At 46.3% G+C, this 25,409-nt stretch overlaps 1 long non-coding RNA gene across 1 annotated transcript in view; it reads right to left on the bottom strand.

The window, feature by feature from the left end:
* LOC132534864 (uncharacterized) overlaps positions 1 to 25,409 on the bottom strand; it is a 171,747-nt gene that overhangs the window by 55,875 nt on the left and 90,463 nt on the right. The window lies entirely within an intron of this gene.

Raw genomic sequence — 25,409 nt, 5'->3', positions numbered from 1 at the left:
AGGCCATCGCCAGGCTCCTCACCCCTAAGGCAGCCAGTGTGAGGAGACAAGTGTGATGGAGGCTTAGTTGCAGAAGCAGTGGGAAGGCACTCACAGAGGATGGGGGCCCAGTGCTCACCAGTGAGTGTGGGAATGAGGGTCTGGGAAGTGAGAAGCAGGCTTCAGTGTCCTCTGCCACAGCCTGGGGTTGACAGAAGTGGAGTCCCCAGAACTCTAGGAAGAAAGCAGCCCCAGGGACCACAGCCTGTTTCAGGGAAACTGCACCCTGTCACTAATCCTCACCATTTCTTGCTCAGCCCCCAGAACTCAGTCAGGTAGGGATACGAATCCACCTAAGGAGGACAGTGGGCCATTGCTGAGCAGTGAAAGCAAGTGTGACTCTGCTCCGGAGGAAGGGGGTGACTGGTGTTGGTGGAGGACTGCAGCATTGATCCAACAGAACCCTGAAGGACTCCATATTGTGCCATGAGAATGGGCACTATCCCATGCTGCCTGGGGCTGCAGGCAGTTCAGGGAGGTCTGGGGAAAGAGTGAGCTGGCCCGCCAACCTCCGCCAGTCACAGACGCAAGGCCTGGGGTCTCACTCTGTCCTGTGCACAGTACTAGCTTCCCACTCTTGACTCCTTGCCGTGCAGAATCAGATAAGGGTACCGGGTCTTCCTGTGGTGAGAAGGCCAAAGTCAAACTCAGGCCAGGACATTTCCTCCTGCTTCTCTTTCATCCCCTCCCACTTTTCCACCTGGATCTTCTGTTTTGTGGACACTGAACCTTGGCTCTACTCTGTTTATTCAGCTTTTCATTTGAAAGAGCCACCTCTGACTTTTTGAGTTTTGGTTGTGTTTTCTAGGAGAGGAACATTTAGTGAACTAACTTCTAGTAACTGGATTTGATGTTTAATCTTCTTGTTTATATCATGCTTTATTTCCAAGATCTTTTCCTTCCTTTTATTACTTTTTGTAATAAAATATTATTTTGTAATAAATAAAATAAATAAATAAAATAATATAATTTTTGTAATATTGTGAGGAAGAACCTCACAATGTGTGACTTCACAGCTCCCAGGTCCCTATTTCATTCAGATAGAGAGGGAGGGAGGGAGCTTCCCTCAGTGCTATGGCAACCCCCATATAAAGGATATAAACTCAGGCCTCATGCATAGTAAGATAAGTTCCCAACCCAGTGAGATAACTCTAGAGTTCTCTTCTTTTGTTAAAACAGTCTCCCCATAGCTATCTTCTCGCATAAAAGTGACACCCTCTTCAACCTCACAACAAGCATGATTTCTTTTCTATCTCCTGGTCACTCAGATTGACTCACTTCTTCAAACTACTGACTTTCTTTGTTCCTTTTAGAGGAAAATTGAGGTCAGTTTGAGGCACTCTAGATCAGAAACACTTGGCAAATGCTCAATAGATACTCATTCCCTCTGCCAGTGCCAGCCTTCATAACCCCAGCAGAGTCTGCAAAATCTCCAGGGAAAGATGAATACCTCAGACAGAGATATTTAAAAAACCACCTGGTGATGCTGAGATGCCTTTTTACCCCATACTGAGAGCCTTCCAACTACAGTGAACAACAGAAAAACAGTGTGGATTTCAGGCAGAGGAGACAGCTCAGTGAATCAGAGCACAGGACTTGCATATCTGAGAGTCAGATAAGATCCTGGGTCAGACAGAACTGAGCAATGTGTGTGTTCTCTCTCCCACCCTCCCTCACTCTCTCTTCCCCTTTCTTATAGACAAAATAAGTCTCAATTAAAATGGAGTGCACACCACCTGGGAGACAAGTCACCACGTGACTGGCATTTGGGTCCCTCTGGTAGCAGGGTATGAGCACTCTGTATTGGCAGCAGTGCTCCTTCCATGATACATAATACCAGATAAAGCTCCTTCCATGGACAGCAGGCCAGGCATGCTGGGTAGCCTCAAAGGGGACTGTGGCTAATCCTGCTGTCCATATTGCTTGGCCTTCTGTTGCCATTCAGTAATTGATTGCCTTAGGAGTGAGGAAGCTAGCACAGAGGTCACACACCAGACTTTCATACGCAGAGGTCATAAATTCCTTCTCTGGCATCACCATAAATGCCAGAGCTGAGCAGTGCTCTAGTGCTTCTCTCTGTTAGGAGTGAGGGAGTCAGAGTGGTAACTGCAAAGGAAGTTATCTATATAGAGCTAGAGGAACTTCTAGGGCCATTGCTGTACAGGTGACACTTCCCTCCCTCACTGGTAGCATGTGGAGTGAGCTGAGGTGAGGAGCCAGCTTCTCTCCACAGTGCTGTGGGAATATACCAGCTCCCTGACACAACAGCTGCTATGCTGGGCTGGGCTGGGCTGGGCTGGGCTGGGCCTCCCAGCTTCTCTGGACAATACTTCCTGTAACAGAACCTAAGGGACCATTTGTCTAGAACACTGGATTCACAAGAGGGCAGAACAGCCAGCTTAGATTTCTGAGTTGACCCTCACTGTGCTAAGCCTTTCATATGCTGAGACACCAAGATTGTGACATTGATTTTGAATACAATATCACTATTCTGGTTTTTGTCTCCTGCCCTACCCCCCAATAAAATAAAATCAGCTTTTCTCCACACACCTATTAAAGGTTATTCAAGAAAATTTCAGTGGCTTGAGGGCTGGGTGGTGGCACACTGGGTTAAGCACACATAGTATGAAGCTTAAGGGCCTGCACAGAGATTCTGGTTCAAGCCCCTGGCTCCCCACCTGCGGGGGGTTGCTTTGCAAGCAGCGAAACAGGTCTGCAGGTGTCTTTCTCTCTCTCCCTATCTTCCCCTCCATTTCTGTCCTATCCAAAAAAAAAAAAATGAAAAATGACCACAGGAACAGTGGATTTGTAGTGCAGGCATCAAGCCCCAGCAATAACCCTGAAAGCAAAAAGAAAAGAAAATTTCAATGACTACAAAATATATCACCATTTTGTAACCATAAGTTTACTGAATTCCCCCCACATACACACACACACACACTGCTGCATGTTTATTTGGGAGCATTTTGGGAAACTATCAATACCATAGCAGAGTTACTGTGCTCTCATTGGTTCTTTACCACATTTTCACTAATGCTATGCTAATGATTATAATTAGACAGAGTTAAATAGAGCTGCAAAAAAGGGGAAAGCACTTCATGTCTGAAGCTGAGAGGTCTCAGGCTCAATCACCGGCACTACCGTTAACCCAGAGCTGAGCAGTGAGTTCTCTGGGAAGAAAGAAATAGAGAGAGAGCGAGAAAGAGAGGGGACAGAGGAGGAGGAAGGAAAAAAGGAAGGAAGGAGGGAGAGAGGGAGGAGGAGGAGGGAGGGGGAAAAGATAAGGAAAATAAAAGAATATAAAAGTAAAGGAAAGAAAGGGGAAGGGAAGCTTCATACAACCATTTTTTTTTAATTCAGAAAATATAAAAGTATATATTGTATTTTATACACTAGTGTACAGACAGTGTTAAATGATATTAAACAATAATGGCTTGTGTGGCTGAGACCCCACGTTCAATTCCCAGCACTACAGAGACTGGAATAATGCTCTGATTTATCAGTCTCTCTCTCTCTCTCTAAAAATCACATCTAAAATTAAATAGTTTGTGATTTAACCTAAAAATGAAAGATAAGTGAGATCTCTATATTGAGAATGGAAAAACGCTGTTGAGAGAAATTGAAGAGTAAATAAATATACAATTTTTAACAAATGGGGTGGAAACTACTTAATATTCATGGTGGAAAATATCAGACACAAAAGCTAATTCAAGATGGACCATAAACTCAGCAGTGAAACTTAACACTATCAATCCTCAATAGACATAGAATAGCTTTATACCCTGGGGTCAGCAAATGTTAGAAACAGGACACAGAAAGCAGCAACCACAAAGAGAGAGATCTGATAAGTGGATGTCATCAAATTAAAAACTTCTGAACGGGAGTCGGGCTGTAGCGCAGCGGGTTAAGCACAGGTGGCGCAAAGCACAAGGACCGGCATAAGGATCCCGGTTCAAACCCCGGCTCCCCACCTGCAGGGGAGTCGCTTCACAGGCGGTGAAGCAGGTCTGCAGGTGTCTATCTTTCTCTCCTCCTCTCTGTCTTCCCCTCCTCTCTCCATTTCTCTCTGTCCTATCCAACAACAACAATAATAACTACAACAATAAAACAACAAGGACAACAAAAGGGAATAAATAAATAAAATAAATATTTTAAAAAAAAAAAACAAAAAAACTTCTGAACATCAAAAGACACTACTAGGAATATGGATGGTCAAGTCATAGATGAAAACAGTATCTGCAAAGCAATTATCTGACCAAATGGCAGCTGGAAGAAGACTAAATCTTCAAATGGTGCAGCAGTGCTATGGTCTCCCACACACACACACACACATTTAAAAAAAAAAGAGATTGCTAGAGAGGTGAACTGTTCAGCCATGATGCCCCAGTGAAAGCCCTTATGGCAAAACTAATTAAACAAGATTGGTAAATGAGGGGCTGGGTGGTAAAGCACCTGGCTGAGCACCCACATTAAAGTGCACAAGGACCCAGGTTCAAGGCCCCAGTCCCCACCTGCAGGAGTAAGGTTTCACAAGCAGTGAAAATGGTACTGCAAGTGTCTTTCTCCCTCTTTATCTCCCCCTTCCCTCTCAACTCATGTCTCCATCCTAAATAAAAGATAAGAAAAATGTTAAATGATGTAAGCTCCCCTCAAAAACTTCTAAAATGACATACACCTCAAATCATCTCTAAAATAATCTAAGGAAGTCATCTAAGCAGAGTCATACAGAAGTCAGTGAAGAGAAGCCTTAATTTCACCAGTGCCTTTAGACAAGTCAGCCAGCGGAAAGGGGAAGGGAGGATGTGACTCCACTTCATCCTTTGGGATGTGGTCTGAAGACATGCAGAGAGACTACTCCTGACAGCAGAGAGAAGTGAGGGACAGCCAGTAAAGTGACAAGAAAAGCAGCACCAAGTGTGAGGGGAGGGGACACAGGGCTTAACAGCTGAAGGATGAGGAGCTACTTTGTCACCCAGACTGCCATGGGCTTTGGGAGACAGCAAGGAGATGTGTCCTCCTGGGGCCAGAGGCAGAGGGAAAAAGCAAGCTCAGGGAAATGGAGATAAAGAAGTTCTAATGCTTAGCCCAAAAATTATGCCACCACTTAATGAAAGCCCATGCTGAGAAAGGAACAGGTGCCTCTCCTAGAATTCTTGCTACAACAAGCCCCAAGCACCCTTCAGAGACACTTGCAGCCCAACTACAGATAAGAAAAGCCCCACTGGGGAGGAATTCACAATCAATGAGAAAAGAAACAAATGGGGCTCAAGGTCCCAAAAGGGCTAATGAGTCAAATGGAGAACTGGAGCTCACAGGACAACTTGAAAGGACAATAAAGCAAACGAATTTAAGACCATGTTGAAGAAATCATCAGTGGGAACTACAAGACCAGGTTGGAATTTTTTTTTTTTTCCTCCAGGGTTATTGCTGGGCTCAGTGCCTGCACCATGAATCCACCGCTCCTAGAGGCCATTTTGCCCCTTTTGTTGCCCTAGTTGTTGCAGCCTCGTTGCGGTTATTATTGCCATTGTTGATGTTGCTTTGTTGTTGGATAGGACAGAGAGAAATGGAGAGAGGAGGGGAAGACAGAGAGAGGGGGAGAGAAAGATAGACACCTGCAGACATGCTTCACTGCCCGTGAAGCGACTCCCCTGCAGGTGGGGAGCCGGGGGCTCGAACCAGGATCCTTATGCCGGTCCCTGCGCATTGCGCTACATGCGCTTAACCCACTGCACCACTGCCCGACCCCCCAGGTTGGAATTTTTAAGAAGCTACTTAGGAGAATTAAGTGGGGCTTTTAGAAATTAGAAACTTAGGGTAAGAAATAGAGTTCAGTCAGAGCACCAACTTGCATGCCTGAGGGCCCAGAGTCTGCAGGCTCGATCCCCAGCACCACCATATGTCACAGTTGGCCTCCTTTTCTCCCCTTTCTCTATTTATTAATATTGTACAGGCATTTTCTGGGTCTGTTCCTAGCCCCTCCATTTGTCTGGTCAATAATAAACTGAAACGAGATCAAAGTTTCATTCACACTGCTTAACTTTGGGGCACACCTGCAGTTCATATAGGTGCATAAAACAGGGGCTCTATGATCAGATCAATAGGTTCTATGCTTCCCAGAAAGATGGTAACAAATTTGGAAGGAAAAGAAAATGTTTAGGCTTAGCTACACTTTAGAAAAGAATTAAACTTCAGATTGGGAGGTGACACAGCAAGAAAACCATCAGTCTCTCTCCTCTCTCTCTTCTCTCCTCTCTCTCTTTGGAGGAGGAGGAGGAGGAGGAGGAGAAAGGAATCAGCAGGGTTTGTTTACACAGATAAGCAGATCTTCGAAGCCCCCATTTGGGGTGAGAAGGCAGACTCTTAGTGCCAGCAGGGAGAATAATTTCCTGCTGCACTCAGGCAGTCAGATAACCAGGCAAAGCACTGTTCTGGGATCTCCCATCTCCCACCCCAGCATCCCAGAGCAAACAGTAGTGCCTTTGGCACATCCTGGGGAAAACTTCTTCTTCTTCTAGCATTTGCCATTCTTCCGTAGCCAGTCAACAGCGTCAGGTTGAGCCTGATGTAAAGTTTCGAGACCTCCTTTGAATCTGGAGAGGTGGCAGTCATTGACTATGTGGGTCATAGTCTGTCTGTAGCCACAGGGGCAGTTCGGGTCGTCTCTGGCTCCCCCTTGACCCTAACTATGTAAAAATCCCAGTGCATATTCCTACCTACCCAGACACATTTGCCCTTGAAAATCACTGGTGGGCTCTTTATGTTGAGATGAGAACTAGAGAAAATTGATGGGGAAATAACTGAATCACTCAGAGGAACATCAGAGAAATAGTCTAGGCAACATCCATCTAGCTTTACCATGGACACCATCAGGTTCAAACGAAACCTCCAGTGCACTGAGGGAAGCTTTGGTGCTGTAGTGTCTCTCTCTGATCCTCTGTTTTTATCTGGAAAAAAAAAATGGCCTGCAGCATTTAAGCTCCAGTGACAATCATAACGATAACACTCTAAATAGTCTGAGAGAAACCAAGAGGTGGAAAGTTTTGAGAGGGTTCAAGACACAGAGGGAATGAGAAGAGCCAGAGTGCATCTATGTAGTTCTGCAAGTGGACACTCAATAGCTGTGTGGACTGTACGTTACTCAGAGGGTGATACAATGTGTCAGCCAGACTTACTCAGCTTCTAACATCTTTTCTGCTAAGCTACCTTTCTTTTTTTATTACCAGGGTAATTCCTGAGGCTCCATGCATGCAATGATAACTCCACTACTCTTAGTGGTCATTTTCTTTTTCTTTTTCTTCTTATACACACAGAGAAAAAAAGAAGGAATAAAGAGGAAGAGAGAAAGGAAGAAAATACACCTGAAGCACTACACCATTTGTGAAACTTCCCTCCTTGCAGATGGGGGGCCAGGAGCTTGAACCCAGGTCCTTACACATGGTAGCATGTGCTATCATTGTCTGACCCACAGATATTTTCAAATATTGTGGAACTAGTGCCATAGCTAGAATACAACTGCCACAGAGTAGAGATTGTGCATGTTTCCAGATTTCTGATATGCTGTGTCCATGTGAAAAAGGTTCGATTTTTTTTCTTCTGATATTTTATTTGTATACTTTATATAGTAGTTGAATATATGGGGGAGGTTGGTGGTTAAGATAATTTCATGAGAACAGATAAGAAGGGTAGAGAATCTCTGAAGTCTCTGCCTATAACAGAGTCCAAGTCTGAGTGGGTCCATCCCTCCCATGAAGCCAGTCATTGCACTTTGGACAACCTAGGAGCACTGAGCGACCAACCCAACATCACACAGCCAGGGGCTAGAATGGTGAAACCTGAACCACAGCAAGCACAGGAATCAGCAGTTAGTGAGCCTTGGGTGTGTTCAAAGTAGAAATTTGGTTTTCAAATATTTTGCCAGCCTGCCTTGAGTTCACTCATGAGCACTGCAGAAGCATCCAGGTCTCATAAACCAGAAAGCAACTATTTGACTTTACAGGTTCAATGCTGGTATCTGACATGCCAAGCGGAGCCAAGAATGACTGAGGTCACATTTGTCACCTCCATACTGATAGCCATGGAAGCTGATAGTACTCGGCAGTTAACATTCAGATCTGTGTAGTGAGTAACCCTTAATTTAAAGGCTAATGATTATTCAGCCTATTTGAGAGTTTGACTCTTGCTCTCAGAGCTTAAACTGCCTCTGGGTGCAATAACAAGGAATTAGAGAGCTGGCTCTAGATAGTGCATTAACACCACCAAAAGCTTCGATGAGGGAACAAGGCCTCCAATAGCTCCTGAGCAGAAAGACTATCCTTCCTCAGTGCCCACCCTGGTCCCCACCTTCATGACCAGTGCAGACAAGAGGGACAGTGAGGAGCCTCCACCTTTTGGCCACAGTATAGCAGACAGCTTCCAGCATGATTTTATTTTTGACCCAAGTCTGTACTAGAATTGTCTGAAAGTGGGCTCACCTTGGAGGTCTTTCATCACCCAGTGGGAATCAACCATTTAATGGAAGTTGCCTGTGAAAGTGAGGAAAGGTGAGAATACTTTTTCCCCATGCACCTGCCTCCCAGACAGCTAAATCTTTATACTCACATGGCCACAAGGTGGAAACTGCAGGAAATGGAAGGTACTGGGAAGATAAAAGCCGCAGCAGGACCCCTGCCCTAGAATGCTAAAGGTGATGTTTCTTCTCAAAAATCCATCTTCCTGAATAAGCACCCCTCCACCATGAACTACTTCCCACACCCATATGCCATGCCCAGCAGAGCCACCGTAGGTGCTGGTTTTCACCATGTTGGATTAGGGCAAATCACTCTGTCCTGATTGTCTGAGTGAGATAAACACTCTCCAGCTGCCCCTGGGATGCATGGAGACAAGCAGCACAATCTATACACACCCCCATTGTGCCCAGACACTTGTCCTGGAAGAAGCAAACCCATGGAGATCGCCTTCCCCTCAGGTGTCTTTCAGATTTATTCCTTCTTAGACCTGTCTGTATGAGTCTCTCATCTCTTGCTTCTCTTGCTCTTTCTTCCTTCCTTTCTTTCTTTCCCCCAGCTTTTTCATTGGTGACTTAACAGACTTTTACAAAACTAAGATTTCAAGGGATCTAATTTCACACACATGCACAGAAGTGTAAGGGAACACACACTCCACTGAAGCTGCTCTTCTGAGCATTGCCTGGTGCCCTTTACCACCACCCTCTGACCATATCTGGGTGAGGTGGGTGTGTAAGAGCACTGCAGGGCCCTCCTCCCCGTACATGCTGCTTCCATGGGGAGATGAGACAGTGAGGTTTCTGCTGATTATCTAATTCTACTCACCCACAGTAAAGAAATATTAGTTAATGGGGTTAAGCGCACATGGCACAAAGCACAGGGGCCAGTGCAAGGATCCAGGTTTGAGCCCCCAACTCCCCACCTGCAGGAGGGTCACTTCACAAGCAGAGAAGCAGGTCTTGCAGGTGTCTGTCTTTATCTCCCCACTCTGTCTTCCCCCTCCTCTCTCAATTTCTCTCTGTCCTATCCAACAACAACAACAACAGCAGTGGCAACAGTAAGAACAATAACAAGGGCAACCAAATGGAAAAAATGGCTGCCAGGAGCGGTGAATTCATAGTGCAGGCACCGAGCACCAACAGTAACCCTTGAGGAAAAAAAAATATATATATATTAAGTATCTGAAAAATGTAGAATTATAAAAATACTCCTAAATTTTAAATTTACCTCCATCATAATGAAGTACTGAATGACTGTCCCTTTATACTTTTTTAAAATTTTTTATTTTATTTTATTTTATTTATTTATTCCCTTTTGTTGCCCTTGTTGTTTTATTGTTGTAGTTATTATTGTTGTTGTCGTTGTTGGATAGGACAGAGAGAAATGGAGAGAGGAGGGGAAGACAGAGAGGAGGAGAGAAAGATAGACACCTGTAGACCTGCTTCACCGCCTGTGAAGCAACTCCCCTGCAGGTGGGGAGCCGGGGTTCGAACCGGGATCCTTATGCCGGTCCTTGTGCTTTGCGCCACCTGTGCTTAACCCGCTGCGCTACAGCCCGACTCCCCCTTTATACTTTTTACTCTACAAATTTACATGTGTATAGAAAACTAAGAACTAGCACTTAATGAAGGCTATAATGTGTCCAGTGCTTTGGTGAGAATCCATGCTCAGTATTTTTGCTTAATTCACACACCTATGTAAATCAAAATTACAACTTGTAATCCCCAAGTATGACTATATTAAATAAGCAATCTTACAATTTTTTTGCTCTTAAAATTATTATTTCTCACTTTGCTAAATGTTTGCCAATCATTTAGAATGATTTCATATTCTTTCTTTAATTAGACACTTTAAGATGTTTTTTTTTTACTAAGGATTTGTTTTCATTTTATACAAACTGCTGAACATCCTCATTCCCAAGTGCTTTCTATATTTAACATTATTTCTTTAGTTGGTGTCTCAGAAATGGAACTACTTGATCAAATGGGAATATTTGTAAAGGTTTTTTTTTTCTTTCTTTCAGAAAAAAACACCTGTGATTTAAAGAGATACTATGTAATTGAAAAACAATCTACATCGCTGTTAGAGGTTAACAATATTTAAATAAGAGTAAGAACATCATTTAAAGATATGTAAACTCAAATAATATTCTGCCCCCAACTTGACACAAGACTAAAATTGCCACTTAATATAAACCACTAAAATGGTTTTAAAGTGTGCTAATGTAGCCAAGCTCTCTGTGGGATGTTTGGGAAGCAGAGAAAGGCATGTGGCATCTTAAAATCCATCTGTATCCCACTGGCCCCTAGAGACCTTCAAACTCAGGACTTCTGTAGGCTCTTTGTATTCCCCAGCAGAGAGATTAGGTAGACAGGCACCAGTGTGAAACCTGTTCTGTCCACTTTTCCTGTACACAGTATGAAGCACCTGAAGGGTGTTGATCCTGGCTGCCGGTGGTCGCTCTCTACTGAGGTCCACACTCTCTGTTAGTTCAGGCTGGCTGAGCATTGGCTCTGTCTGTGGAGCAAAAGGCCCGCCAGCTCCTATTCTCTCACTCTCTCCTGACCTGGCCAAGGTGCAGACTTCCAGAAAGTGCAGCTCTGACAAGCAAGGGGCCCTACAGGCTGACAGGGACCTGCCCAGTTGGCCAATGGTTGACTCTGCAGCAGGAGGCCTTTGCAGAAGCTGGGGGAGGGGCTGGGGGACCTGGTTTTGGACTTGGTTACTGGATAAACTCTTCTGCCCACTAGAACTATCACTGCATGGATTGGGGGAATACCCTCGCCCCCAGGGGTGTCTCTGGGGGTCTCTGAAAGCTGCTGGTTCTTCTCTGGGGGAAGGGAGGGAAGAGAGAAGAAAGGAGGAAGGGAGAGAGGAGAGAGCAAAGGAGGAAGGGAGGGAGGAGAGAAGAAAGGAGGAAGGGAGGGCGTGAGGGAGGGAGGAGGGGAAGGAGGGAGGAGAGGAGAAACAGAGGGAGGGAGAGAGGAAAGGAGGAAGGTAAGGGAGGGAGGAGGGGAGGGAGAGAGGAAAGGAGGGAGGGAGCAGGTAAGGGAGGGAGAGAGGAAAGGAGGGAGGGAGCAGGTAAGGGAGGGAGGAGAGGAAAGGAGGGAGGGGGGAGGGAGGAGGAGGGGAGGGAGTAGGAGGGGAGGGAGGGAGAAGGAGTGGAAGGAGGGAGGGAGAAGGAGTGGAAGGAGGGAGGGAGGGAGGAGGAAGGGAGGGAAGGCTGGAGGCCAACTTGGGGTGACACTGCAGCCTCTGGGGCTCCTGCACCCCACCCACAGGACTCAACAGCCCTGCCCTCAGCCCCTCACCACCCCTCCACTCACACACATATTCTCTCTCCTCTCCCTCTCCCTCTCTCACTCACTCACACAGAACTGAGCTCAGAGTGCCTGGCTGTGAGGAGAAATGCTATAGGTTTCACACCAGCATTGGGGGTTTACCTGGGTGACAAGGCCATCTTCCAGCTCCTGCTCCTGAGGGCGCTGCCTTCAGGCCCTGGCCTGGCTCCTCCTCAGGCTCCAAGGTTCAGCCTGTGGGCTGGTGTCCTCCACAGGGGTGAGTAGGCCTGAGAGACTCGCGCTTCCAGTGTTGGCTGCAGACACAACTGCTTCCAGGTCATGAGTCACCACACTTCCTCTGCAAGGCCAGCTGACCTCAATCTTCTAGATTGGAGCCCTGGGGGCAGGGCAGAGCGCACCTCACAGGTGTGCTCTCCACGGGGCAGGTTGGCTGTGCGGCAGCACCACCCAGGTGTGGCCCCTTCCACAGCACCCTAGGGGCTTCCCGTGAGCCCAGGTCTCCAGTGGCCCCGGAGTTGTTGACATTAGTGTGAGCCCGTCAAGAAGCTCTCTTCATCTGGAAAAAGAAGACCAAGCACAGATCAGAGTCACAGTTTCCAAGTGTACATGTTAATTTGCTCTGAGGAGGTTGAGCAACTTCAGTTCTGCCAATGCCTGCCTGCTGAGGCCACACGTCTGACACGGGGAAGTGGTCTTCGCTTTTGTGTGGAGTAACATTTACTTGGTGACTCTTGTTTGAAATATAGGATTTGTGGGCAGAGGGGAAAATGTTCTTTGTGATTAAAAATTGAGAAAAGGATGAAGGAGGTGAAGAAAGAAGGGAAGAAAGGAGAAATTTGGGTTCAGTCACAATGATTTCGACTGTCTTGACTTTGAGTGGTTGGATAACAACACCTGGGAAGAAATAAAAAGGACGTCTAGGAAGTGTCAAGTCTTTGAGCATCCCTCCCCTTAAAAGAACTATATTCTAACACCTAACATTTTAGTCATGAACTCCAGCCTCATCCCCTTCTTTGTGGGATGCTCCAGTACCTGGTAGCCAACAGCCCTGGAAATAATTGGCACTGCATTCTGGGACCTTGACCCCTGAAGGCCTGGTTTACAGTATGTAGTGAGCCCCAAATTTGACAGCCAGACCCGAGCAAGAGACAGGAACAAGGACAGTGTAGGCAGGATACGTGTCAGTGGGCTGTGACAAAAAAGAGAACACTTTGCTACATGACAGACGGTGCTTCTTGACAACCACCCTGCCTTTATCTCCTTAAAGTCTTCCTCCAGCCTGACTCTCACCCAGCTGTTGAATTATTCCAGCCAATGCAACCATCTCCCTGACAAACATTTTCCCAGCCTGGAAGCAGGAGAACTTTCATCAGGGAAGCAGAAGCTGTTTTGTTAGGCTGGTTTTCTCTTGGCTGTGTCTCCGGGGGAAGTGCCCCCTCGTGATCACAGGCAGAGCCGGTGGCCATTGCTAGGCAACCTGGCATCATACATATTTCATCAGTGGAAGAAAGTCTGTCTCGAGGAAGCCAGCCTCCGTCTGCTCCAGCACTTCAGCTCTCCTCCTTGTTCAAAACAATAGATGAAGGAAAAAGTAGGAGAAGGAGGAAGAGGAGAAAGAGGAGGAGGTGGAGAGCAGAAACCTACCACCCTGACATCCATGGTGAAGAACTGATGATAAAGGGATCAAGAGAGACCTTCTTAAAACCCAGGCAATGACAGTGTGTAACTGAAAAAGAGATGGACAAATAATCCTGTCTATGACACTGTTTTAGTCAGCTCAGTGTCCTGACGAAATACTGTGAACTGGGGGGCTTAAACCCAGACAGTTCCAGAAGACCAAGGTCCAAAATGACAATGCTAGCAGACTCCACTCCTGGTTGGACAGATCCCTTTCCCTGCTTTGTAGAGGATGACCCCATGTGCCCACCCAGGGGAGAAGGGAGAGATACAGGTGTTTTCTTCATCTTACTGTGCTAATCCCATCATGGGCCCCTATTCTCATGACTTCACCTGGGCCTAAAGCCCTTACACAGACCCCACTTCCTCATACTATCACACTGTGGGTTTGGACATCAACCTCTAAATTGGGGGGGGGGGGCACTGAGTCTATAGCAAATATCAGCCCAAATCTCCAGACGGTGCTTCTCAAGACATTATGGAAACTCACTGGCACATTATCATGGAAATAAAAAAGGATTCAATGGTGAATACTCTAATTACAATTTTTTTTATCAAAAGATTACTGCTGGGGTTCAATGCCTACATGACTCCACCACTCCTAGTAACCCATTTTTTTTCCCTTTCCTCTAGACAGAAGATGATAAATATTGAGGGAGGGGAATATGAGATAAAAAGAGACACCACTCCCACTGCTTATGAAGTTTCCCCCATGAAGGCCCTCCTGTGTGGCACACTGGGGCTCAAAGCAGTATCCTCTTCCATGGTGGCATGTGGGCACCACCAGGTGAGCCACCTGCCAACGCACTGCAACTACTTTTTTAAGACAGTGCCTAGTATCTGGGAAAACTCACTTGGTAGAATACATAAGCCCTGGGTTCAAGCCCCAGCACCACATAGGGGTACCATGCAAAGGAGAAGCTCCATGGAATAATCTCTCTCCTTTCTCTCTGTCCCTCTTTCCCTTTCTTTCTCTATTAGAAATTTTAAAGAGAAAGAGAGAGAGAAGAGAAAAAGCATTGGTCTATGAGCAGTGATATTGCACACATAGCACAGGACTCCAGTACCACTAGCTAAATAAATAGGTACCTAAACATAGAGGAGATAAAAATCTTGAACACAACCAAAACAACAAGCCCAGTTCTTATGGTATGAAAAGCAGATGTGGCACTCAAAAGGGCACTCAAGATCTCCACACCTGGTGGACACATCTTGTGTAATTCTCAACCCTGGGGAGGCGTGTAAAGGGTCTGTGAATTCCATGGGAATATCACTCCTATCCTACAATGTTCATATAGCAAAATGAAATATTCTATTCAGAATACAGAATATTTAATAGAATGGAGTAACAAAAGTGTGTAGCTGCTCAAAGAGAGATCTTTGCCCCAGCTTCCTGCCCTTGGACCTCTATTGCAAACTTCACCCTCTGGTTCTCTGAGCCAAGGGTTCCACCTGAAAACTAATCTCCTGCTTTACAAGAGGAATGCCTAGTATGCAGGTCTTATCAGAGGAATGATCTGAGAGGTCAGTATTTAGTGTGCTAAGGGGGGGAAAAAACTAGAAAACCACACAGACAGCATATAAGTAGAAGTCCAACAGTATTTTGCTTATAAAGACAAAATTTAGAACCTGCATCAGGGCCTTATCATAGATTGAACTAAAGTTTGTTCCAGCCCCATCCCAGTTCTAGTGGACAACGAACTTATGCACCCATATAAAGGTCATACAGCTCTGATTGCTAATACAGACAGATATTTATGATACCAATATATGATGCATCATATATAATACAGACAAAAGAGTAAAATACTATAAAGATATATAGAGTATCATTTATTAGTAGTATTATTTATTATTTATTTTTTTGACAACAGAGCTTCAGGACAGTGTCTTCCAATTCCCTAGCTCCCTGAAGATTTTCCCTCCTTACTTTTTTCTTGTTTGTTTTCCCCCCAACAAAGGATGAAAGACAGAGAAGGAGATAGAGACAGAGAGAGGCGAGACACCACAGCACTGCTCTGCCACTCATGAAGCTTCTCGCTGCAGGTACTTTCATCTGGTGACTGGGATCTCAAACCTGAATCCTCATACATAAGTGTGCACTCTACCAGATTAACTCCTGCTTCCCTCGATTTTTTCCCCCTAAAGGTAGATCGTCTGCAGGTACAGATAAGAGTCTAACACGGGAAATGTAGAACACTCTACAAGGATGTCCACACAGGAATACAAGTGGCTGTTGTCATGGTTTCTTTCATTTTGTCCACTTGGACTTTGTAATTGTTCTTCAATGAAAACAAATTAATTGTGCAATGTTTTTAAGTGTAAAAAAAAATCAACTACTGGGCAGGGGTAGATAGCATAATGGTTATGCAAAGAGATTCTCATGCCTGAGGTTCCAAAGTGCCAGGTTCAATCCCCTGCACTACCATAAACCAGAGCTGAGCAGTGCTCTGGTTAAAAAAAAAGAAAAAAGAAAAGAAAGAAAGGAAGGAAGGAAGAAAGGAAGAAAGAAAGAGAAAATCAACTACTCAACAGATTAAAAACATGGTAGATGCTCAAGGCAGCTCATTAAAAGAAAGACTGCCTCTTCCATTTAGTGGTCAGTACCTTCTGACTGTTCTGGAGTTTTGCTGACTGGTGACAAACTGCCAGTTTTTCTTCATGTTTACAGAAAAGGTTCCATTCAGCCATTCTAAGAGGACAGGGCTCAGGAGTATTCACATAAATCTGTTTTTCATAGTATTTAGTAATGGCATATTTTCCAGATATAAATTATGGGAATCAGTACTCAATAATTGTTTGTTGTTGTTGCTCTGAGACATACAAAAAGCTCTGAAAATGTCGTTTGCTTGTTCTCACTGATGTATCTATTGTGAAGCTCACAGTAGAAGACATCCCTACTGAGAAAATGAACGCTTTCAGTCATCTTCCCTTCACCTAAGCCTGAAATGTAGGTGATAATCTCTCCTCAGCTTCTGTGTCTTTGTCCTATATTCTTTGCCAAAGTCACCAGAATAAAAGGCATTTAAAGTCAGAGTTAAATCTCTGGAAATATTAGTGAACAAAACTCCCCAGAAAGGTAAGTCCTTGGTGGAAAGGATGTATCTCTGTACACAATCAGAGAATAGACAACAACAATGGCTCCGAGAGAGGCCTTAGCTACTCTGGACTAGAGCCCCTCACCTGGAGATGAATTTGGCCAGTGGACAGTGGTGATGTCTGGCACAATCTGAGTGTTCTGAATGTCACATCTAAGTGGGACTGTGCTGTTGGCATCTAGAGGCTGTAGGCTAGGAGGGCTGCTTGGCTTCTATTATGTACAGTGGAGTGCCTCAGAGCAAGGTGTTTTCCAGCCCAAAATGACCAGAGTGTCAAGCTTGAGAAACCCTGGCTTGGTGTATGGAGAGACACAAGGGTCAGAAAGATGTGAGAACACAGTTATAGGCTAAATCTGCGTGGAAAACAGAAAAAAAAAAAAAAAAAAAAACAACCATGCCAATATAACACAACTAGAAAATCTGACCTGCACATTCAGCAGACACTGGACAAGAGAGAGACAGCACAGACGCAGAGAGCCTGTGGTTGCCCTGGCTTACTGCCTGCAGGCTTTCTCCAGGCTCTGCAAAGGGAGATGAAGTCCAATTGCCAGGGACGCTCCCTGAGTTAGGGTGCGGGAGGGGCAGAGTGGAGAACGCAGTTGTGTCCAAGGCAACAGATTTGAAGGAGCAAAGAAGAAGAGATACAAGATGGGGATTGAGTCTTTTTTGTTTTGTTACCATTATCACCAAGGCTTCACAGTTCTTTTTTTTTTTTTAAAGTATTTTTATGTACTTATTATTGGATAGAGACAGAGAGAAATTGAGAGGGAAATAGGAGACAGAAATGGAGAGAGACAGAGACTCCTGCAGCCCTGATTCACCACTTGTGAAGTTTTCCACTTGCAGGTGGGGACCAGGGGCTTAAACCTGGGTCCCTGTGAACTGTAATATCTGCACTTAACCAGGTGAGCCACTGCTTGGCCCCCAGGCTTCACAGTTCTAGACTGAAGATTTCCTTTCTTTTTAATAGATGCAGAGAGAAACTGAGAGGGGGAAATAAAGAGGGAGAGAGAAAGACAGACAACTGCAGCACTGCTTCATCACTTGTGAAACCTACATCCTATAACTGGGGACGAGGGGCTTAGACCTGGGTCCTTGCTCATGATGTGTGTGCTCTTGGGGATGTGGCACCTTCCTTCCCCCCTTGAGTGTTGATCTGCACGTGTTTGAAGAGAAATTACCAAAAACTAAAGAAAGAGCAATTAGGAAGCAACCCACGACCAACTCCCAGGGCTCACACAAGGCTGTGTGTCCCCTACCCAGTCAGAGCAGAGAGACCTCTTACTATAGGCAAAGTCCCCAGAAGCATGCTGACTTACTCATAAGGCTCTCCGACTAGCCCTAAAAAAAATTTAAAAGCAAACCTCAGAAAGATGTAAATTTGATTCCAAGTCATTTCACAGTGTGCCAAAGCAAAATCTATACTATATAAAAGAACATGGGACCGGGCGGTAGCACAGCGGGTTAAGGACACATGGCGCGAAGCACAAGAGCCGGTGTAAGGATCCTGATTCAAGTCCCCGGTTCCCCACCTGCAGGGGGTTGCTTCATTAGCAGTGAAGCAGGTCTGCAAGTGTCTATCTTTCTCTCCCCTCTCTTTCTTCCCCTCCTCTCTTGATTTTTCTCTGTCCTGTCCAACAATGACAGCAACAATAACAACAACAACAATAAACAACAACGGCAACAAAAAGGAAAAAAACAGCCTGCAGGAGCAGTGGATTCATAGTGAAGGCACTGAGCCTCAGTGATAACCCTGGAGGGAAAGAAAAAGAAAAGCCAACAACAATGCAAGAACCCACACAAGGATCCTGGTTCAAGCCCCCAGCTCCCCACTTGCAGGGAGGTCACTTCACAAGTGGTGAAGTAGATCTGCAGGTATCTAGTTAGTCTCTCCCTCTCTATTTCTCCCTAACCTCTTTATTTATCTCTGCCCTATCTCCCCCCCAAAAAATGGCCTCCAGGAGCAGTGGATTTGTAGTATAGGCACCGAGCCCCAGCAATAACCCTGGAGCCCCCCCCCCCAAAATGCCCACAACCAACAACATAAAATACATAACATCCACTAATCAAAATGGCCAAAGAAGCAGGAAAATATGATCTGCATCCAAAAAAAAAAAAATTGGGAATTCTGGTGACAGAAATAGGAGATAAGGATCTAAAAGCAGCTCATTCCCAAGGGTTATCTTGGGAGGAGTTACTATTAGTCTGATGTTTGGATCAAAGCTCTCTCATGATTCCAAAAAAACAAGAGAGCCTGGTGGGACCACACACCCTCTGCAAGCCTCTGGTGAAGGGTCTCCCCACCACTCCAGCATCTGGCAGCTCCAGATGTTGCTTTGCTTTCCCTCTGCCTCAGCAATTGAGTGGCCTCTCTGTCCTCCTGTGTCTAAGAATCACCACTCCCCCTTCTTTCGCATGGAGACAGCAGTGAATGGATCTTCTATGATCACCAGGCCATGGGTGATTCTACCCAGAGCTCAGCACATATCTGCACAGCCCCTGCCTCCAATCTGGGTCACACTCACAGCTGTTAGGGGATACCATAACACATTTTGCCCTTTCTGGTTCAAAATTTAACTTAGTTCTTTTTCGGGGGGGGGGGGGGGGGAGTCAGAAACCAAAAGATGTGAAGTTAGAAAGGAAATGACTTTATGCCTGAACCAACACATACTCTTTGGTGGTGAGGTGGTGTGTCCAGCCTGGGCAGAGTCTATGGGCAGCAGTAAGTGGGGTCTGAGGTGTGGCATCTCTGCCCACCCACACAGGAGCAAGAAAAAGCCTGCAGAAGGTGCAGATGTGGCTGCAGGTGTCTGTGTGCCAGAGAACATAGTGTGTTTTTCAAGTGAGCATGAAGCTAGTCAATGGATAAAGATTTTATTTCTGTTTGCTGTATTGGGGGGGGGCATGGAGGGGTTATTTTGCTATTAGATTATTGCTGGTGCTTGGCATCTGCAAAAGCAATCCACTGCTTCTAGTAGCCACTGGCCATTTTCTTTTCCTTTTTTTTATAGGGCAGAGAAATTGAGAGGGAAGGGGAACATACAGAGGAAGCAAGACAGAGACACCTGTAGCACTGCTTCAACATTTATGAAGCTTTTCCCCTGCAGGTGGGGACAGGAGGCTTGAACCTGGTCCTTGTGCATGGTAATGTGTTCACTCCACTGGTTGTGCCACTGCCCAGGCCCCTTTGTCCTTGCTGTTATTTTGTTCGTTTGTTTGTTTTTTGCCTCCAGGGTTATTGCTAGGGCTCAGTGCCTGAACTGTGAATCCACTGCTCCTGCTGGCCATCTTTTTCTCATTATTGTTGTTGCTATTGCTGTTATTGTTGGTGTTATAGTTGTTGTTGGATAGGACGGAGAGAAACTGAGATAAGAAGGGAAGACGGGGAGAGAAAGACACTTGCAGACCTGTTCCACCACTTGTGAAGAGACCTCCCTGTAGGTGAGGAGCTGGGGGCTTAAATCAGGAATTTGTGCTGGTCCTTATGCTTTGTACTATGTGTGTTTAACCCGGTAAGCTACTGCCCACCCCACCCCCCTGCTGTCTTTTAATCACTGTTAAGTCTGGGGTAAAAAGTCAAATTTAGATCCAGCCATCAGCTCTCTTAGTTGTGTGTAAGTCGGTTAACAGTATGCAAGTCTCTTTTCAGCAAGTGAAATTTGTCCTTCCAGCTTCCCAAAATGGTTCTGAAGATCAAATCATGGATGTGTGGCTATCAAATCATGCTAATATCTGTGGCTATTTTGAGGCTATTCTTGCAGGCCTGAGTACCAAATTGAGTCTTGAGTCTGTCTGGGTAAAATAACTGTTTAGATGCAGGAAGAGCTTAAACTCTTTCCCTAGGGCCTGGGTGAAGAAGCTGTCATATTAGGCATCAGTGATGTGAAAAAAATGGGAGAGAATCAGTTAGCTGCCTGCCATCTTGTCTGTCCTGATTCCACTTCAAGGTATATGACTGTCAGAGAGAATGTTGGCTCCTCCTTTGAGAATCAGGGCAGTGATACAAATTGTGCTCCAAAAGTGCTTGTTAACTCCCAGTAAACTTTCATTTGCCTCCTGTGAGGCTACTATCTTACCACATTAATTATGTGTTTACCCTCTATTTAGGCTCCCACTTTCCTTTATATTCTTATAGTTTTAGCATTCGTTCAACTAACAGTTGTTGACCGGCACTGGGCCAGGACCAGCTTCTTTCTACTTTCAGGGCCCTGCACTCCGCAGGGGCTGTGTTGCTGCTGAGGACTGTTAGGGGTCATTTCAGGGCTATTGACACACATTTCCACAGTGAGTATCTTGTAACAGCAGCGATGGATTCATTCTGGAGGCTGTGGATATGAAATCAGGGGTCAGCTAGGCTTCATTCCCTGCAGGGAAGACCTTTCTGGTACTTTCCACCAATCTCTGGTGCTCCCAGAGCCAGGGGAGGCCTGACTCCAGGAGGTAGGAGAGCACCCCTACTGGGTAGTGGAGGAAATGCTTCCCAGAGAGCTGAAGGAATCATGTTTGAGGCCTGGACCAGTTGCTTTAAGTCAAGTGACTGTGGTCAAGGCCCTAAACATACATGAATGGCTTCATCAGCACTGAAGCTGATGGTCTAGGGTCAACATGGGTACAAGGGGCTTCTGTACTGTGTCACCAGATTCCATGCTGGGTGGCTAATTTCTTGATCAGAAACTTCCTGATTCAGACCAGGCTGTGACAATTGCCCATGGGGGGTGAGGGATAAAGTCTGGCTCTGACCTCTGCCAAGTGGTCCACACATAGCTCCAAGCTTTGAGTTCCAGAGCATTCCCACCATAGTAGACTGGTGAGTCCAGTAACTTGTGTGGTCTCTGGAGTTGGCTGCTTTCTAGGGCAAGGGTGCTCTGGGCTGGAATTATCTTTGCCCCTAGATGGCAGCTCACATGAGCTTTATCACTGAGCCTAGGAGACATGTTTCATGCCTGTGCTGCCTGTGTAGACCACCCCCTTCTGTCAAGGAAAGGAGAGAAAGTGGCTCCATGGTGGCGGTGCAGAGGCTGTCCCAATCCCCAGGGGTGCCCAGTACCAGTGAGGCTCTGGAACTAGAGAAGGAGCTAAGCTTACTATTAACCTTTAGCAGCAGGAAAAAAGAAAGAGAGAGAAATGGGAATCAAGCCAAGGTCTCCAGTTAGTGGTTTTTAAAAAATCTGTCAGATTTAATTAAATCATCGCAAGCACCTTTTAAAGGGCTCTGTGTGGCTATCCTGCGTGGCTGGAGGAACTCGATCCAAGAGGTGGCCAGTGTGTTGGTGACACGCCAACTCCTGTCTTTTCCTAGGCAGGGAAAACCTGGGGGCTGGCAGGCTGGCACCAGGCCTGAGGCTCAGTGAGAGCAGGAGCCATGCCAGAAAGCTGGCCGGACACCTTCCTGAGCTTTCTCTGCCTCAAGCCCAGAGAATCTTAAATCACCGTATTCCTTCCTCCTCAACCCAGGGCATCAGGGACTGCGAAAGGAGTGGGGGGCAGAGATGCCTCCCCTCACTCAGGAGACAGCTATTCAATAAACAGGTGCTCCCAACAGGAACGTTGCAATATGCTGTGACACATGTATAAATATGTTATCATTTCCGCATCTACTTTTTCATACTCAATTATTTTGACTGCATGAGACAGGCATGAGATAGACACTTCTGAAATATTTGGAGGATCTTTACAAAACAAGTTGGAACCTACCATGAACCGGTGTTTGAGGATCAGCTGTCAAACCTTTCTCTAGTCTCAGTTTCTGCATCTGAGTCAGGTGAGTTGGCCTCCCTGCTCCACCAGGGTGGGAAGTGGGGGGCTCTTACTCCAACAGTCTGAAGTAGAAGTGACACACTTCCTACGCTTCAGTGTCCTTTGTAGACTGCAGCATTTAGCTGCCAATGCAGGACCCTTCAGTCTGCCCCTACCCCACAGAGTGACTGGCTGGTTTGGGGACCAGAGTTCCTACCAACCTGTGAAGATGTATGGCTCAACAGTGGGGAGGAAAGCAGACATGTTTTTCTTTTTTGAGCCACTATGCTTTGGGTCGATGGCTAGGGTAGACTTCTCCAGCCTGTCTGATTAAACTTTAAACACATGACTTATTTCTGAAAGGATAAATAAAAATCTAGCAAGAGGAAGAGGACAGTCAGGAGCACAGGCACAGAAGGGATTTTTCTATTCCTTTTTTTTTTTCTTTTTCTTTTTCTTTTTTTTTTTGTATCTGTGTTGTTAGCATGTATATATATGAACACAACTCTTCCTCCTCCATTTGGAAATTAGAAAAACCAATTAATGTGGGCACAGGGGTAATTCTTCCTGAAGAGCTATGCCTTCCCAAATATAAGGGTGTGAGCTCTGGGTTGGACAGTGGCAGGAAGAGCTCCACGAGTGGTGGAGTAGGTCTGTGGTGTTTCTTTCCCTCTAAAGAATAAGTGAAAAAACAGACCCAGGAAGCCATTTCACAGCAGCCAGAATACATGAGGTCCTGAGTTTATTCTTAGGTACCATCTTAAAAAAAGAGAGACAGAGACAGATCAACAGAACGCAACGAGAGGGCACAGTGCTAGACACCACATGGGTCCCCGGAAGAGCAGAGGGTGGCTCTCCTTCACCAGCTGCACCCTGTCATGCCCTGGTCATCAGGCTGTTGCTTACCTGGCCCCTGCCCATGCCACACAGCACCCTCCCCCATTCAGAGCCAAGGGGAGGGAGGGAACCTCATCTTTCTGACCATGTTGGGGAGTCGGTGGTGACTTTCCAGCCCTGCTGGTATGTTTAGCAAGATGGGAAAGGCTGGGAGAACCTGTGGCTGCACACTGGAGACCTGGAGCCTGGGGTGTGAGATGCAGCCACTGAATCCCAAGAGTGTCCTCTACCAGCCGAAGATGGTTACCACTCAGGGCTCATCATTCTGATAGATAGATAGATAGATAGATAGATAGATAGATAGGTGTAGATGGATGGATGGATGGATGGATGCATAGGGAGAGGGATAGGAATACCTGAAGCACTGTTTTACCACTCATGAAGCTCCCTCCCCACTCACTCACTCCAGCAGGTAGGGATCTGGGGCTTTAACTTGGGTCCTCACACATGGTAACATGTACATTCAACCTGGTGCACCACCACCCAACCCCAATAAAATAATCATTGGTCATATGCACCTGCTAAATACACATGGAGCTGTCCTTCAGGGGGTCTGGGGAGGTGAGGACACTGGCTAGAATATTACTGGGTGGGAGTCGGGCAGTAGTGCAGCGGGTGGCGCAAAGCAAAAGGACCGGCATAAGGATCCCTGTTCAAGCCCCCGGCTCCCCACCTACAGGGAAGTCGCTTCACAGGCGGTAAAGCAGGTCTGCAGGTGTCTATCTTTCTCTCCCCTCTGTCTTCTCCTCCTCTCTCCATTTCTCTCTTGTCCTATCTAACAATGACAACATCAATAACAACAATAACTACTACAACAATAAAAAAACAAGGACAACAAGAGAAAATAAATACTAAAAAAAGAATATTACTGGGTTTTGGGGTTTTTTTTTCCTTAAAAAAGGAGAAAGAGACACAAATGGAGAGGGGGAATGGGGAAGAGGTAGACCAGAGCACTGCCTGGCTGTGGCATAAGTGGTACCGGGAGTGGTACTGGGCTTCAGGTCTGCAAGTTAGTGCTCTGACAGGCTGTGTGCTCCCTGATAGGTTCTGTCACTGAGTGAAAATGGGAGCCTGGGTGCTGGGGGTATGTGTGTGACAGCAACACCTGCCACAGACAGCAAGATGGATAGTCAGAGTGCAGGACTGGTGGCTGGCAAGGAGCTAGAGGGCTAGCTACACTGGGGATAGAGTTAGGGGTGGGAGATAGGGAACAAAGATTGACCCACATCTCAGTCAGGTGGGGCCCAGGAAACAGGCCCATAAGCCACGGGCAAGGAGAAGAACCTCATATAACAAGGGTAAGGGCACCACACACTTACTGACCAGATGCCGTTCCAGGCCAAGCATGACACCTATCACATCACTTAATGCTCATCACCACTATGGGATGGAAGCATGGTTTCCCCACTCAGTTCTCAGGTGAAGAGACTGAGGCTCAGAGCAGTGCAACAAATGCCCTGGGTCACCCAGCTCAGGAGTGGAAGCAGGTGGAGCTCCTGTTCCTCCTGGCAAGGTTCTGCAGACACAAGGGGCCTTAGCATCTTCCCTGAGCGCTGAAGCATGTTTGACTTCAGTCAGGGCCTGGGACAAGCAGCTGGGGTGAAGTCAGATGTTCTGGAAGCCAGGGGGAGGGGGGTAAGCCACACCATGGTGCTGCTTGGAGAATGGCAGGAGGGAGGTGTGTAGTGGAACTCTGGCTTCAGAGCCCCCCCACCCCGTTCTTAGGAAGAGTAGGGCAGGGGTGAAGCCCTCATGAGAGACACCCACATTCACACAGGGATATTCCCAGCTGCACAGCCAGGTGGGGGTGCCTGAGGTGCCAGAACACTGCAGAACCCAGGAGAGAACCAGAACACCAGGGGTCAGAGGCGGGTGTGGGGCAGCTCTAGGTTCTCAGTTCCTAAGGAAGCAAGCGCATGGGTACCTTAGCCACTAACTGGTCTGTATCAGGTTGTCTGAGTCAATGTCAGCCAGGTCTCACCTCAAATTCCAGACACGGTGCCCCCTAGTGAGAGTACAGAGGCAGGTTGCAGGGCCCAGCCTCCAGGGAACAGCTAGCAGGAATGTTACTCACCCTGCCTTCCCTGCTAATTGGTTTTTGAGGTGGCAATGTTTTTTGGTTTTTTGTTTTGTTTTGTTTAAGAAAAAAATCC

The sequence above is a fragment of the Erinaceus europaeus genome, chromosome 20 (assembly GCF_950295315.1).
Source record: "Erinaceus europaeus chromosome 20, mEriEur2.1, whole genome shotgun sequence".
Classification (NCBI taxonomy): Eukaryota; Metazoa; Chordata; class Mammalia; order Eulipotyphla; family Erinaceidae; genus Erinaceus; species Erinaceus europaeus.
Note: the sequence above shows the minus strand (reverse complement) of the source record. Positions and strands in the feature narration are given on the sequence as shown.